Here is a 17,656-nt window from a genome sequence, read left to right as displayed (position 1 = left end):
ATAGCAATTGTCAGTAAACTGTTCCTGCTTTGGCAAACAAAGTTTTATTGGAACCTAGCTTCACTCATTTGGCAATAAAGGGTCTATGTCTGCTTTCTGCACTGCAATGGCAGTGTTAAATAGTTTGTCAGAGACCATTTAGACCACAAAGACTAAAATATTTATTATTTGGCTCTTTACAGAAAAAGTGTGCTAGTTCCTATATGCTAGTCTATAGCATCACATTAGGGACATATAAATGCGGTTTAAGATACAGAGGACATTAGGGACAGATAAATGCGGTTTAAGATACAGAGGGTATGAATAAAGTTAGTTTCCATCTCCTGCCTTAGAATTTTACTGCTCTTAAATATATCAAAACAAAATCCACAGCAATCCACACAGTAGCCCCAAGCATAATGTTCTACATCCTTCAAGCCAAGGTTAGGGTTATCATTGCTGTTCTTTGGGATAGGTGACTTCATCAAAGTAATTCTGGTCTTTTTGAAAAGGCAGATTCCTGGTGCCTGCCCCAGGGACTGATTTCTCAGGTGATCTGGTGGAAGAATCTGGACTCTACTTACTCAATCAGTGATTGGCAGCTCACAAGAGCTTCCTGCATCCCCTGAAGCCATTTCTGATTCTTGCGAGGTAAAAGTGATCCTTTTCTCACTCAAGGACCTTTCTCTAGAGCCTTAGAGAAAGTAGAATTCTTAACTTCTTTGTTTCCTGTCTCCTAGAGATTCTAGAATTCTATCTTTAGGGACTTAAGGTTATAACACCATGTACTTTTGTGTTCTGAAGCCAATGTAACTACATTCTCTCTTTTTTCTTCTTCCTCTTTAAAAGTCCTCTTCACACAGAATTTGGTCAGGGCCTTCCATACAAGTGAGAGATGGCATCTAAAGTAGCAGTCTCCAAAGCTTATCACAAATCCCATCAATAAGGAAAGCAAAGCATGTACCAACAGCAGGTTGTGTATACTAAATCATAAATCACACGTCTGCACTTTTGTATTAATATGCTACGTAAACTATAAACATACAAAAACTAAAATTTGAAAAAATGAGATAGAGGTAAAATTAACATTGAAATTTTATTAATAGTACTTTATATTGGTACATGAAATTTAATTCTCCTATTGTAAACATTATAATTAATAATCTTGTGATATGTTATTTGTACCTTTGTTAGAGCCTGTAGAACAAATTCCCCAAAAATGTAATTGCTGGGTCAAATTAATTGTATAATTTTTCTAGATATTGCCAAATTTCTTCCACCTGAGCTCATATTAGGAAGATAGATCTCTCTCATCACTATTTGGCAGGCACACTGTTAATGAAAATTTCAATATTACCAATCTGAGAGATGAAGCATGGTATCTCAGCCTGGTTTAAATTGTTACTTTGTTTATTTCAAGTTGACTGAGAATCTTTTCTTTTATATAGGAGACATTTATGGGTCTTCTGTGAAATGTCTACAATATGCTAACATGTATAGACTTATTCTTCGAACACCTTTTTCAAAATGTTTGAAATAGATACTTTACTAGTCAGTCAAAAATAAGAACAGATTAGGTGCCTTTTTCTTTTTCAAAAGCACATATTTAGCAAATTTGAAGCATTCAAGGTCAATATGCAAAAACCATTCATATTTTTAAAAATCAACAGTAAAACATATATTTGAGATTTTTAAAAAAATATTACACTCATACATAAAAGTCAAGTACTTAAATTTAAATATGTAGGATCTGTATGCTGGAAACTATAAAACAGATGAAAATCAAAGAAGATCTAAATAAATGGAAAATACAATGTTCATGGATTTGAACATTTAATATTATTATGATTTGATCTGTAAGTCCAATGGAATTTGAGTCAAAATCCAAGAAAATTGTTTTTAAAATATAAAAAATGATGATCCTAAAACATATATGGAAATCAAAGAGACAAAAAATAGTTAAAACTAGTCTTTAAAAAGCACAAAATTGAAAAATTCACTCTACCTGATTGTAAAACAATCTAAAGCTGTGATAACCAAGACAGGTTGGTATTTGTGGAAAGTGATACAGAGATCAATGGAACAGAATAGAGATACCAGAAACAAGTGCCAGAAATAGATCCATAGGCATGTAATCAACTGAATTTTTATAAAGATGGAAAAGAGATAATTTGTCCAATAAATGGCACTGGAACAACGACTGTATGTAGAAGAACAACAAAAAGCAACAAAAATTTAAAAAGACATTGAAGGACACATACCTCATATTTCATATAAAAATAATTCAAACTAATCAAAGACCCAATATAAATAGCAAAACTACAAAACTTCTAGAAGTAAACATAGAAAATCTGCAGGATATTGGGTTTGGCAATGATTTTTTTAGATATAATAACAAAAGCACAATACATAAAGAAAAATAAAAAATTGAACTTCATCAAAATTATAAACTTGCTCCTTAAGATACAATGTTAGGAAAACAAAAGACCAGCCAGTTTGAAGGAAATATTTATAAATCACATGTCTAAAGGAAGCCTTGCACCCAGAAAATATATGTATATGTGGACACACACACACACACACACACACACACCTTAAAATTTTAATTTGAAATTTGAATTTAATTTTAATAAGCAAAAAAAAAACACAACCCAATAAAAAAAAATGGGCAAACCATCAGAACAGACACTTCACTAAAGAAGCAGTACAGATGGAAAATAAACCTGATGAGATGAGCGATATCAATTGTCACTAAGAAATTATAAATTAAAACTGCCATTTTAATACCAATTAGAATTGCTAAAATTAATCAAACTGATAATACCAAATGTTGATGAAAACACAGGGTAGAAAAAAACATTAATTCATCAATGATGGGAATGTAAAATGGTACAGCCACTTTAGAAAATAGCTTGCCAGTTTCTTACAAAGTCAGACCTAGACTTATCATACAAACAGCAACCACACTTCTAGCATCTCTCTAGGTAAATTGAAAATTTAATGTTCACACAAAAACAAGTTAACCAATGTTTATGGTAAGCTTTATTAAACATCACTAAAATCCAGAGACAACAAAGATATTCTTTAGCATGGGAATATATAAACAAACTCTGGAATACAATGGAATATGACTCAGCAATAAAAATAGCAAACTAGTGATTCTCACAACATGGACATCTCAAATGCATTTTGCTAAATGAAAGAAGCCGGACCCTGGAGATATCATGATTCCATTTACGTAACAATATGGAAAAGGCAAAACTACAGTGATGGAAAATAGATCTGTGGTTGTTGGGGCTTAGCAAAGGATTTGAATACAAAAGGACCACACAAGGGAAATGTTAGGTCAGTGGAACTGTTCTCTATGGTACTGGGTAGTTGGTACATGACTTTGTGAATATGTCAAAACCTGTAGAACCATTTGCCAAGAGAATGAACTTCATTGTATGTATTTTTTTTTTAATCAACCAGGATGCTGGGTGTTTTAGTCAGTTTTTTTTTTTTTCATTGCTCTGACAAAAAGACCTGGCAAGAACAATTTTAGAGGAGGAAAAGTTTATTTGGGGGCTTATAGTTTGAGAAGTCTCAGTTCATAGCTGGCTGAATCCATGGCTCTGGGCTCAAGATGAGACCGGATGTTATGGAGGAGGAAAGTAGCTCAGGATGTAGCACCAGGAAGCAGAGAAGGAAAGAGAGAGAGGACAGGATAGAATATATACCCCAAAGGCACATCCCCAGGAATCCACTTCCTGTAGCTCCACTCTACCTGCCCGCACTCACCACCCAATTAATTCCTATCAGGGGATTAATATATTGATTAGTTTAAAATTCTCATAGCCCAATCATTTTAGTTCTAAACTTCATTGCATCGTCCCACACATGAGCTTTTGAAATATACCTCACACCTAAACAGCAACACTGAGAGACCCCAAGATGGAATTCAAACTCTGAATTTGTTCACAGTTTGAATTTGTTCTATAAATGTATGGTGTGACCTCATTGAAGGGAAGGTGGGGGGAAGAGTTGATGATCTAGGTTACTTTTTTTTTTCTGTTTTTCTTTTTCTTTTTCTTTCTTTTTTTGGTGGTGCTGCGGATTGAACCCAGGGCTTCATGCATGCCATATAAGCACTGTACCACTGAGCCACATGCCCAACCCTGGGTAATTTTTGAAAAAAGATCTGTATATAAATATTGTATTTCAGCTGGGAAGTGTATTTCTTGCAAGGGTAAAGGGTAGTGCTTCTGAAAAATTACTTTTTTTTTTTGTAAACTAAGGTTAAATAAATAAATTGTAGATAATGGGAGCCAGATTTCACAGTCAGAGAAAGAAATTAGAAACAACCAAAAAAGGAAGATGAGTACTGTGGTGCTAGGTTAGAGTCAGAGATATCACTACGACTCTATCAATTTATCTACCTATGCTCAAATGGATAGATACAGGAAAAATATGGATATTTGTGCATATGTGCATTAGTATATAATCTTTCTGTCTTAACTCTGCTAAGATAACCCAGACTCAGTGGCATCCCAGTGGCAATGAGTACATTTAACACCCAGGACTTGATTCTAGTAACATTCTCCAACAAAAGGAACCAGGGCTCTTTGGAAAGCTGATTTTAAGAATAGGGCAGGGAAACATTTAAGATGAGCCTGGATCTTCTTGTTAGTGTAAAGAAACCAAGGAAGTGCTCAAAAAGAGGAGAAAAAGGAGGTGGCCGTAGGAGAGTTCAACACCCAAAGGGACAGAAGAGCCAAACTGAAAGAACTCCCGGTGGCCAAAGCTGAAAGAGTCTGAGTGACAAAATAAATAACTACATGATTATATTACAGCACAGAGACTAAAATAAATACTATGAGTACATACTGTTATAAGTGCCTGATAGAACAAATAAATATATGCAGAGAAGGGACAAATCTTACTTACAGAAAAATTCTAAATAATCTGTGCAGATTATTATTAAGCTCCAGGAAATGGAATTTAAGTTTCCTCCCTCTGAGTCAGGGCTGGACTTAGTTATTTGCTCTTAATGGATATGTGAAGTTGAAACGGTGACTTTAGGGTGAAGAAACCAGTAGACCTCACCTTAACCAAGTGATCAAGGTCAACCATATCAGTACCCCTGATACTGTGATGAGAAGATACTTCCCCCTGAGATTGTCTTCCAAGTCCATAACCCCAGACAGTTCATGAGAAAACATTGGTGAAACCCCAAATGAAAAGACATCTATAAAACATACGTGTTCATGTCTTAAAAAGTGGGACTAAGAAACTCTTAAAGACTGGAAGAGACTAATAAGCATAATTAAGTACAATTTCCGACAGTGGTTTGGATCCTAGAATAGAAAGGGAACACTTAGAAAGGCTGGTGAAATGTGAGTAAAGTCTGTAGTAAGTACTTTGAACCAATGTTAATTTCCTACTTCTGACAAATGTGCTGATATGTGAGGTATTATGTAAGGGAAGTGGGGAAGTGTCTGTGGGGGACTTTGTTACTCTCTATGAAACTTTTCTATAAATGTACAATGACTCCCAAATAAGTTAAAGAATCTGCTAGTTAGTATACTGCCCATATCTACTTATCACAGAAAAGGTGAACAAAATTGAAATACTTTATTATTATAAAATAAAAAAGATTCATCTCTCTGTTGGACAATCATTTTAACTACTTTGCCGGTGAGAAAATCCGCAAACAGGCAGCACAAATTGCTCTCCCCATTGTTGTGAATTTTTGTGACTATTCTATTATTCAAAGGCCTCACTTTTGTGAAGTTGACCATATTAACTACGGCTATGGTCTGGATCTTGAATGGCCCTCTAGGGCCCACGTGTTGCTCTTGGGAGGTGGTGGAACCTGTAAGAGGTAGAGCCTAGCAGGAGGTTTTAGGTCATTGAGGATGTGTGCTTGAAGACTGTGGGACCCTGGCTCCCCACTCCCTTTTGCTTCTTGGCTATGAGGCTATGAGATGAATCATTTTGTTTTATTGTGTGCTTGTACCATGATGTGCTGCCTTGCTATAAGCCCCAAAGCAAGAAGACTAATTAATCATGGTCTGGAATCTCAAAACTGAGCCAAAATAAACCTTCCCTTTTTATAAATTGATTGGGTTGGACATTTTGTTATAGTGATGCAAAACTGTCTAATACACTTAGTAATATAGTTTTATCCTGCTTGTATTGTCTGATCCTACTATTTTTTTTTGTCTAAAATGAGACCATGTTAGTGATATCCTGTACCTGTATCCTATACCTTCTAAACTGACATATATTGTAATAAGCTAAAAAAAAAAAAAGAACGGATACATTATTTTCGACTCACTTGTCTTCTAGTATAAAAAAGTAGGACAAGGACAAAAGATCCATACAACAAAAGTATATAAATATTTAAACTGCTAAACTGACTTACATATTTACCTATTTGGAACAACCAATGCAGAAACACTAAACAAAACAAACATAGACTTGGTCATTTAATGATGATAATGGCAGCAAAAGTTTTAAATGTGTACAATATTTATTTATCATGGCAAGATACACATCACAAAATTTTCTATTTTAACCATTTTAAAGTGTGCAATCCAGAAGCATTCAGCACAGTCACAACGTTGTGCATCCGTCAATAGTGTTTAGTTCCAGAACTTTTGTATCACCCCTGCTCCTATGAAGCTGACACTTCCTGTCCCTGACCCGCTCCCAGCTCATGTAACCAGGTATGCTCTGTCTCCAAGGATTTGCTATTTGGAGTTTTCCTAAAAAAGGGGTTTGTAACAGAACCAGAATTGAGTGGGATTCTTGGCATCTCCTCACGCGATCAAAATGCCCACCAAAGGGGAAGAAAATTTGACACAGCTAGTCTTCTCCCTGTCTTCTGTTAACCTTGATGTTGTGGATAGGTCACTTCCTTTGATCTCAGCTGGACAACCTGACAAATGAATTCATGACTGAGAAGTTGTCACCAAAGCTGACTCAATGGGTAACCTCACCCAAAAGAATTGCAATAGGGCTGTACCTTGTTTTCTTCGAGGAATTGATTCCACGAACCTCTATGTGTACCAAAATCTGCTAAGGCTCAAGTGGTTTATATAAAATGGTGTAGTATTGGCACATATCCTACACATATCTTCCTGAAAACTTTAGGTCATCTTAGATTACCTAAACAGTTATTATACATTGTTACCAATTATTGTACAATGTTACCAATCATATGACAGTTATTATGCATTGCTTAGGGAATAGTGACAAGAAAAAAGTATTCACAGAAAAGATGCAGTTTTTTAATTTTTAAATTTTTGATTCACCATTGGAACTCATGGGTACAAAGGACCAACTGTATTGACAGATCTTCAAATGCCTTGAGACACTTTTCAGTTTTAAACTGTGTTCTTTAGAGCTTAATGGCACATGGAGGTGCCTTGGGATTTATTCCTTCAAGACCCAGAATGGGGGAGAGGGCTGAATGGCCCTGCAGGGTGGACATACCCACTCCCATCCCCAGGGGAATCTGTCTTGCTATACTTGGTATGGGGACAGGGATATTAGAAGGAGCTTGATAATTGGGTCTTTGGATCAGATTAGGTTTTAAATATGTTTAAAAACAAAAAGACACCACTTTAGCTCAAATCAATGGTGAGATTTCTGACACTATCATCACCCAGTGGAGGAGCCATTATGCCACTAAGTGAGTGATGTCACTTAGTCTGAGACTACCTTAGGGAGTGGTAAGGACTGTGGCATATGCCCTGAATATACCCATACGTGATGCATTTCTAATTCAAATAAGGCCCTCTTGATGGGTAAGTCCTCCAGAATGGCTAATACAGTACCACCAGGTGGACACAGCAAAAGAACATTTCATAAGATACCCAGGGGTAGATTTGTAAGAAATCAAACCTCATTTCCATATCACAACCCTGGTCCAATTCTATTACTGAAATTCTGTTACTACCTGTACTATTTCAGGTTTGTATGAAAGATGCAAGTTTACCTGCCAGGTAAACTTATTTCAGCAATCTAAACACAGAAGAGGGACCAATTTTATGACAACAAAAGAATTGGTCTTTGCCATCTAGCTGTTTCTAAAAGTGACCATACAGGTCAGTTTTCTCCACTGGTCGGCTGAGTCCCACCCATATGTCTTCATGTCATACTCTGACAACACTAAACTCTTTTCTAGATTTCTTATGGTTCTAATCTGCAAATTTGATGATGAGGGTTGGCTGGTGGAATTTCTGAGTATCCCAGTCTCACAAAAGGATGTGCACTTTGATCAAAATTCTAAGTTCCCACTAGAGTACTTCCTACAAAATAATAAAGGAAAAGGATAAAATAATTTCATTTAAAATATTTTGGTTCATGGTTTTTATTGTATATTTTTATTTTTTCACAGTTTCCGTTATTATGGATAGAAGAGAAACATTTTCATGAGTAGAAAAAATTGGAAGGTTAAGAATATAAGCTCTGGAATCAGACTGTCAGGATATGAGCTTCTACTCTGCTGACTACTAATCATGACTTTAACTCCTGTGTGAGTCAGCTTTCCATCACTGTGACAAAATAACTGACAATGACCAGCTTAAAAGAAGAAAGGTTTGTTTTGGCGCATAGTTTCAAAGGTTGCAATCCATAGTCCCTGGTCTATGTTGCTTTGGGCCTGTGGTTGTGACAGTATATTATGGTGGGAACATGTGGCAGAGGATGCCTGCTTACTTCATGACAGTTGGGAAGCAAAGAGAGAATGGAAGGATCTGGGTCCTAATATCCCCTTCTAGGGCATACCCCTAGTGACCTAACTTTCTTTTACTAGATCCCACCTCCCCAAAATCCCACCGCCTCCCAATAACAGCACAGGCTGCAAACTAAGAATTCAACACCTGAGCCTTAGGGTGGGACATTTAAAATCCAGACTATATCAAGTTCCCCATGCCCCACTTGTTTGTTGGTAAAATGGGAAAACAGCCACACATTCTAACAGGGTGATTATGAAGACCAAATGGGAAAATACATATTTGCAGTTAGAAAAATACTGGACCTATACAAGAGTTCAATGTACATTGGTGATTATCATCATTAGTAGAAATCACTACCATGACTATTATTACTGTGGTGAAAGAAAAAAAATGAAGTCTTAAGAAAAATCAACAGACAGATTTGATGGTTATTTTAGTGAAGAAATATGAGTTCTTAATTCAAGACTTAAGATAATCTGAAAAATCTCCTGGAGTTGCAAGCAAAGTGAGGGTATCCATGTGCATTTTTCCAGGGACACACTTGAAATCTGACCAAATTCTCAAAGGAATCAGAGACTTTCAAAATATTAAGAACGGCAGGGCTGGAGTTGTAGCTCAGCGGTAGAGCTCTTGCCTTGTACATGTGAGGCACTGGGTTCAATTCTCAGCACCGCATATAAATAAGTAAATAAAATAAAGGTTCATCAACAACTGAAAAAACAATGAAACAACAACAAAAAAAAGTGCTGGGGATATGGCTCAGTGGTTAAATGCCCCTGGGCTTAATCCCTGGTACCAAATAAATAAATTAATTAAAAAATAGTAAGAACTGCTATGTTTAAGCCTGCTAAGCTACAGTTCAACAGCTTGTTTGCCAGGGGTGTTCTGCCTGGCCTGGAGACAGGGAGGTGGATATGACAGGAATCCTTCATCCCACCCTTCTCTTGTGCTCGATCTTTTATTATTATTATTATTATTCACTGACATTAGTCAAATGCATAATGAGAGTTCTCCAAAGGCCCAAACACTCCAAAATACTTTGGGCACATAATTTGGGACAGTCACAGAACATTCATTGTTGCATGAAACACAAATTTATTACCATTTGTGGTACCCTAGGAATTTCTTAAGTTAGTCATGCTGTCACCTTGGAGAATGTGGTGTGTGTGTGTGTAGTGTAGTGTGAACATTCAGTTTGCCTGCTACATTTTTACTACTTTTTCCTCCCACAAATGCCTACCCATTGGTAAACCTCTTTTCTTTGCCAACATCTTTATAAATCTTCCACATTTTTATTCGCACATGTCAGCATGTCATGTTATAGCCATTTTCATTTTTTTTTAAGTCCAAGATAAATGCAGAAAGAACTTGCACTGTGGCTGAACCCTTAACTGCTTAAAAAGAAAATGTCTGTGTGGCATGAGTTTTTCCATCATTTAATCCAACTGTACACTGCCAGAATAAGAAAAATCAGAACTTAGCAGGCTGTACAACTCCTGGTTCCTATCAATGGCAAAATGGTTGTTACTTTGAGCCAGAAAATAGGGGCAGGAGGTGCCAACCAAATCACCTCCAGCCTTCAGCTTGTCCTCCAAACAGAAGGGCCTTCTCTCTGCTGGAATCCTAATTAGGTTGCCATTGTCCAGTGGGAAGAAGTTTCATGGGAATATTTCTAAGGATCCTGATTTCTCTGCTGTCATTTATTTATTATATCTGAGGTTTGCAGTAATTTGTAAGCATGTGTTTAAAATTCCAGTTATCGTTTATCTCCATTCTCAGTGCTGGCAGGCTCCAATGGTGAGAACGGAATCGTCTGGTGACCTTTTAATGTACAATTTAGATTTAGGAAGAATCACAATAACGAATCTGGATTCTTGGAGTTTACAAATTAAAGACAACTATTTATAAACAAAAATAAAACCAATGAAAATAAGATTTTCTTTTTGTTTTTTTTAAACAGGAGGAATCCCCCAAAATGTTGTAGTATAGTACTTTCATTTATAGATTAGGAATCTGAAGCCCAGAGAGTTACCTCATTGCATTTGGACATGCAACTCCCAGTATGTATTCAGTAAGTGTTTTTTTGAGTGCATATCTGTGATTAAGTAGCTTGCTCTAAGAAGAAAGCTCCTAGTGGCTGGTACCTATGTTTAATAGGATGTGTGTGTTAAGTTAATAGGACATGACTATGAAAGCTCAGTTAACAAATGAATAATAATAAACTACCAGGCTCTTGGTAAAGTGCTTGCCTTGCATGCACAAGGCCCTGAGTTCAATCCCCAGCACCACAAAATAATAATAATAACAATAATAATAACAACAACAACTACTACCAATTAATCCAGAGATGAAACTTTTTACAAAACAGCCCAGATGGCTTTAAAAGGAAAATCCATCATCATGTTCCTTTCTGAATTTAATAGTCTTCCAGCACAATTCAAACAAGAATAGCACATTATTGCTCTTGCTCAATAAATGAATTGGGAAATGTACTTCTGTTCACAGTGGCTGATCTCGATTAAGGACAACCTATCACATTCAGAAGTTGTCATTTCTTTCACAATCTCCGAGGAGGTGGTCATGGTGGTGGGGGGAGAAGTTTCTTTATCCAGTTGAATCAAAGCCTCCTTGCCCCTCCCAAATCTCCCAGTGCTCAAAAGCCTGGGTCCTATTTTTCCTCTGCTCAAGGATTCCTTGGCCTGATTTGGTAAGGTGCTCACCTAGCCAGATCCGAGTTCTACAGCTATAGCCCACTTGTGCAGGTGTGGAATTTTACACTGTGTCTTACACATTTAACAATAACAAAAGATAATGCTGTTTGCAAATCTGGGTTTTCAGTGTCAGATTTCATGATATTAATGAGGTTGCATGAGAAAAGTCCAGGATCCAAGATTGCATGAAAATTCTGCTTGCTAACCCGGAAGTGGTAATGATATTTAATATTAATTGCACATTCCACAAATGTTACAAATCATGAGCACTTCCAGGCGGTGATTATTTCTAATCCATTTGGGGGTTGGGGAAAATCTTGTCCCTTTAGATTTTTGTTTTGTCTGGTAACCTGGTTTGTGGAGCATTTGAAACTCTCATCTCTGGTTTTTGCTCAATGCATGCATTTTCCTGGTTGTTGGCAAATATTGGCAAAGGTGCAGCTCAAATGGGCTCATTTTGTTTACTAAGGCTACTTTTATTTAATTGGTTGTTCAAAACATTACAATGCAAACAAGAAGATGGCGGCGAAGGGAGTGCATCACCCCAGTGCGCCACGTCACTGTGCGGGAGAAAGACGAGGTGAAACAGCTGAAGGCTATCTTGTTGGGAATTTCCAGTGAAATTGAGGTGCTCCAGAATCTAGTGGACGGATTTCCATCGCGCGAGGTTCGGCTGCGGGGGCTCGGACGCGGGCGATTTCTCCGCACGGAGGGTCGCATTGCCTGATCGGCAGATTGCCCTGCAGCTGGAGTCTGTGGCGCGCGCTGGGAAGCAGCGAGGTGCCGGAGCGGGAGTGCAGCGATGCGGATTCTGGGGGCTCCTGCCAGTGGTGCAATGGCCGTGCTTAGTGCTGAGTTCCAGCTTTGAGACAGAGGAGAGAAGCGGTCCAGTTCGGTTCTCGACACCGGTCGGACCACGGAGGAGGAGGACAACAGCCGCCATCTTGGAGAGCTGATGTAATCATCCCTGTTTTCTACTGATCTCAGCTCATTCAGCTACGGAACAGGTGATTTCAGGCTGTTATTTGCCTGTGTCTCGCAGACAGATCGCTCAGGCTCGGGGCTGGAGAACCAGTGGAGAATACTCCTAGCGGCTCGCTCCTGGCAAGGCGTGCGCCGGGCTCTGAGAGACCGGATTCTGGTTCCTGGGGCTGCTTTGGCCCAGGGCTGGGGAACCTGCGGAGACTGCGGGTAGAGGCCAGCTCCAAGTGGAGCGTGCGCTGAGCTCGGGGCGGCGGGGTTCTGACTCCCGGAACAGTTTTGGCCCGGGGCTGGGGAGCCCGCGGGGACTGCGTCTTTGAGCCTGCTCCCAGCGGAGCGTGCACCGAGCTCGGAGAGCTTGGAGCGGCCAGGCTCTGGCTCCCGGAGCTGCATTGGCCTGGGGCAGGGGAACCCGCGGGGGTCGCTCCTTGGAGCCTGCTCCTAGTGGAGTGTGAGCCGGGATCGGAGAGGCCGGGTTCTGGCTCGCGAAACTGCTTTGGCCCAGGGTTGGGGAACCTGCGGTGACTGCTTCTCGGTCCGGGTCCTGCTGGGTGCTGTGGGGGCCAGGGGGGCAGAGTGGAGCTGCCGCCTGTGCCCAGAGCAGGCCAAGTGACCCACCGGCGTGGTATCATGACACCCCAACTGCAGCTGGGGCCGAAGAGAGTAGCCGCCCATGCCTAGAACAGGACTAGCGACCCAACGGCGCGGTAGCCAAGTCACCCCATTTGGAGTAGGGGCTGTGCAGAGCCGCCATCTGAGCCTGCAAGGTAGGCAGACCTGCGACCCACTGGCAGGACAGGCCCAGGAGCCTGCCAGCGTGGTGGACACGTAGCACCGAGGCAGTCAAGTCACACTGGTTAGAGTGGGGGTGGAGCAGAGCCACTGCCCGTGTCCGGAAAAGGCCCAGCGACCTGTTGGAGAGGCAGTCAGGTACCCCCATTGGGAGTGGGGGCTGAGCAGAACTGCCGCCCGAGCCCGCAAGGTAGGCAGACCTGCAACCCACTGGCGGAACAGGCCTAGAGGCCTGACAGCATGGTAGACACGTCACACCAATTGGACTAGGGGCCGAGCAGAGCTGCCGCCCACATCCGGATCAGGACCAATGACCCTGAGGGCGTGGTAGTTACGTCACCACAATTGGAGTGCGGGCAGAGCAGAGCCGCCACCCGCGCCCGCAGGGTGGGCAGACCTGCGACCGACCAGCATGGTAGACAGATCACCCTAATTAGAGGAGGAGCACAGCCACTATCCACCCTGCAAGGGAGATTTTCCAACTATACAAGAGCAATATAAATAAATAGGGGGAAAATTTCAAAAACACAACAGTTTCACCAAGCAGAAAGAAACGCGAGCAGTATGAAAAGACAAGGAAAGAAAGGACCACAAGCAATGCAGGTCAACTCAACTTTAGAAGAGGTAATAGCTGCAACAGATGGAATGTCAGATAAAGAGTTCAGGATATACATGCTTCAGATGATCTGGAGTCTCAAGGAAGACATGAGACAGCAAAATCAGACAATGAAAGATCACTTTGACAAGGAACTACATAAACAAATCCAGGAAGTAAAAGATCAATTACACAGGGAGATAGAGGTAATAAAAAACAAACAAATAGAAATCCTAGAAATGCAGGAAGCAATAAACCAACTTAAAACCTCAATTGACAATACTACCAGCAGAGTAGATCACTTAGAAGATAGAACATCAGACAATGAAGACAAAGTATTTCAACTTGAAAAGAACATAGACAGCTCAGCAAGACTGCTAAGAAATCATGAGCAGAACATCCAAGAAATATGGGATAACATTAAAAGACCAAACTTAAGAGTCATTGGGATACAGGAAGGCACAGAGCTCCAAACCAAAGGAATAAACAATCTATTCAATGAAATAATACAAGAAAACTTCCCAGACTTGAAGAATGAGACAGAATCCCAAATCCTAGAAGCCTACAGGATGCCGAATGTGCAAAATCATAAGAGATCCACACCTAGACACATTATAATGAAGATGCCCAACATACAGAATAAGGAGAGAATTTTAAAAGCTACAAGAGAAAGGAAGCAGATTACATTTAGGGGTAAACCAATCAGGATAACAGCTGATCTCTCAACACAGACTCTGAAAGCTAGAAGATCCTGGAATAACATATTTCAAACACTGAAAGAAAATGGGTTCCAACCAAGAATCGTGTATCTGGCGAAATTAAGCTTCAGGATGGAAGATGAAATTAAAACCTTCCACAATAAACAAAAGTTAAAAGAATTTGCAGCTAGAAAACCATCTCTTCAAAAAATCCTTGGCAAAACATTACAGGAAGAGGAAATGGAAAATAACAATGAAAACCAACAGTGGGAGGTAGGACAGCAAACGGGGGAAAGTAATCAAAGAGGAAAACAAATCAGGTTTAGTAACATTAATAAACAAATATGGCTGGAAGAACAAACCATATCTCAATAATAACCCTAAATGTTAATGGCTTAAACTCACCAATTAAGAGACACAGGCTAGTAGAATGGATCACAAAACAAGACCCAACAATATGCTGCCTACAGGAGACGCATTTGATAGGAAAAGATATACATAGACTGAAGGTGAAAGGTTGGGAAAAAATCATACCACTCATATGGACTGCGGAAACAAGCAGGAGTGTCCATACTCATATCTAATAAAATAGATTTCAAGCCAAAGTTAATCTAAAGGGATAAAGAGGGACACTACATACTGCTCAAGGGAACCATACACCAACAAGACATAACAATCATAAATATATATGCCCCAAACAATGGTGCAGCTATGTTCGTCAAGCAAACTCTTCTCAAGTTCAAGAGTCTAATAGACCACCATACAATAATCATGGGAGACTTCAACACACCTCTCTCACCACTGGACAGATCTTCCAAACAAAAGTTAAATAAGGAAACTATAGAACTCAATAACACAATTAACAACCTAGACTTAATTGACATATATAGAATATACCACCCAACATCAAGCAGTTACACTTTTTTCTCAGCAGCACATGGATCCTTCTCAAAAATAGATCATATATTATGTCACAGGGCAACTCTTACACAATATAAAGGAGTAGAGATAATACCATGCATCTTATCTGATCATAATGGAATGAAACTGAAAATCAACGATAAAAGAAGGAAGGAAAAATCATGCATCACTTGGAGAATGAACAATAGGTTACTGAATGATCAATGGGTTTTAGAAGACATCAAGGAAGAAATTAAAAACTTCTTAGAGTTAAATGAAAACACAGACACAACATATCGGAATCTATGGGACACACTGAAAGCAGTTCTAAGAGGAAAATTCATTGCTTGGAGTTCATTCCTTAAAAAAAGAAAAAAACAACAAATAAATGATCTCATACTTCATCTCAAAATCCTAGAAAAAGAAGAGCGAAACAACAGCAAAAGAAGTAGAAGGCAAGAAATAATTAAAATCAGAGCTGAAATTAATGAAATTGAAACAAAAGAAACAATTGAAAAAATTGACAAAACTAAAAGTTGGTTCTTTGAAAAAATAAATAAAATCGACAGACCCTTAGCCATGCTAATGAAGAGAAGAAGAGAGAGAACTCAAATTACTAGCATACGGGATGAAAAAGGCAATATCACAACAGACACTTCAGAAATACAGAAAATAATCAGAAATTATTTTGAATCCTTATACTCCAATAAAATAGAAGATAGTGAAGGCATAGATAAATTTCTTAAGTCATATGATCTGCCCAGATTGAGTCAGGAGGATATAGACAACCTAAACAGACCAATAACAATAGAGGAAATAGAAGAAACCATCAAAAGACTACCAACTAAGAAAAGCCCAGGACCGGATGGGTATACAGCAGAGTTTTACAAAACCTTTAAAGAGGAATTAACACCAATACTTTTCAAGCTATTTCAAGAAATAGAAAAAGAGGGAAAACTTCCAAATACATTCTACGAGGCCACCATCACCCTGATGCCTAAACCAAACAAAGACACTTCAAAGAAAGAAAACTACAGACCAATATCTCTAATGAACCTAGATGCAAAAATCCTCAATAAAATTCTGGCGAATCGGATTCAAAAACATATCAAAAAAATTATACACCATGATCAAGTAGGATTCATCCCTGGGATGCAAGGCTGGTTCAATATACGGAAATCAATAAATATTATTTACCACATCAATAGACTTAAAAATAAGAACCATATGATCATCTCGATAGATGCAGAAAAAGCATTCGACAAAGTACAGCATCCCTTTATGTTCAAAACTCTAGAAAAATTAGGGATAACAGGATCATAACTCAACATTGTAAAAGCAATCTATGATAAGCCACAGGCCAGCATCATTCTGAATGGAGAAAATTGAAGGCATTCCCTCTAAGATCTGGTACAAGACAGGGATGCCCTCTCTCACCACTTCTGTTCAACATAGTCCTCGAAACACTGGCCAGAGCAATTAGACAGACGAAAGAAATTAAAGGCATAAAAATAGGAAAAGAAGAACTTAAATTATCACTATTTGCAAATGACATGATTCTATACCTAGCAGACCCAAAAGGGTCTACAAAAAAACTATTAGAGCTAATAAATGAATTCAGCAAAGTGGCAGGATATAAAATCAACACACATAAATCAAATGCATTCCTGTATATCAGCGACAAATCCTCTGAAATGGAAAAGAGGACAACTACTCCTTTCACAATATCCCCCCAAAAAATAAAATACTTGGGAATCAACCTAACAAAAGCGGTGAAAGACTTATACAATGAAAACTACAGAACCCTAAAGAGAGAGATAGAAGAAGACCTTAGAAGATGGAAAAATATACCCTGTTCATGGATAGGCAGAACTAACATCATCAAAATGACGATATTACCAAAAGTTCTCTATAATTTCAATGCAATGCCAATCAAAATCCCAACAGCATTTCTTGTAGAAATAGATAAAACAATCATGAAATTCATATGGAATAATAAAGGACCCAGAATAGCAAAAACAATGCTAAGCAGGAACTGTGAATCAGGCGGTATAGCGATACCAGACTTCAAACTATACTACAGAGCAATAGTAACAAAAACAGCATGGTACTGGTACCAAAACAGGTGGGTGGACCAATGGTACAGAATAGAGGACACAGTAACCAATCCACAAAACTACAACTATCTTATATTTGATAAAGGGGCTAAAAGCATGCAATGGAGGAAGGATAGCATCTTCAACAAATGGTGCTGGGAAAACTGGAAATCCATTT

This window comes from Spermophilus citellus, assembly GCF_964194105.1.
Source record: "Spermophilus citellus genome assembly, chromosome: 6".
NCBI classification, from domain to species: Eukaryota; Metazoa; Chordata; class Mammalia; order Rodentia; family Sciuridae; genus Spermophilus; species Spermophilus citellus.
The sequence above is the reverse complement of the archived record's forward strand: the minus strand, read 5'-3'. Positions refer to the sequence as shown.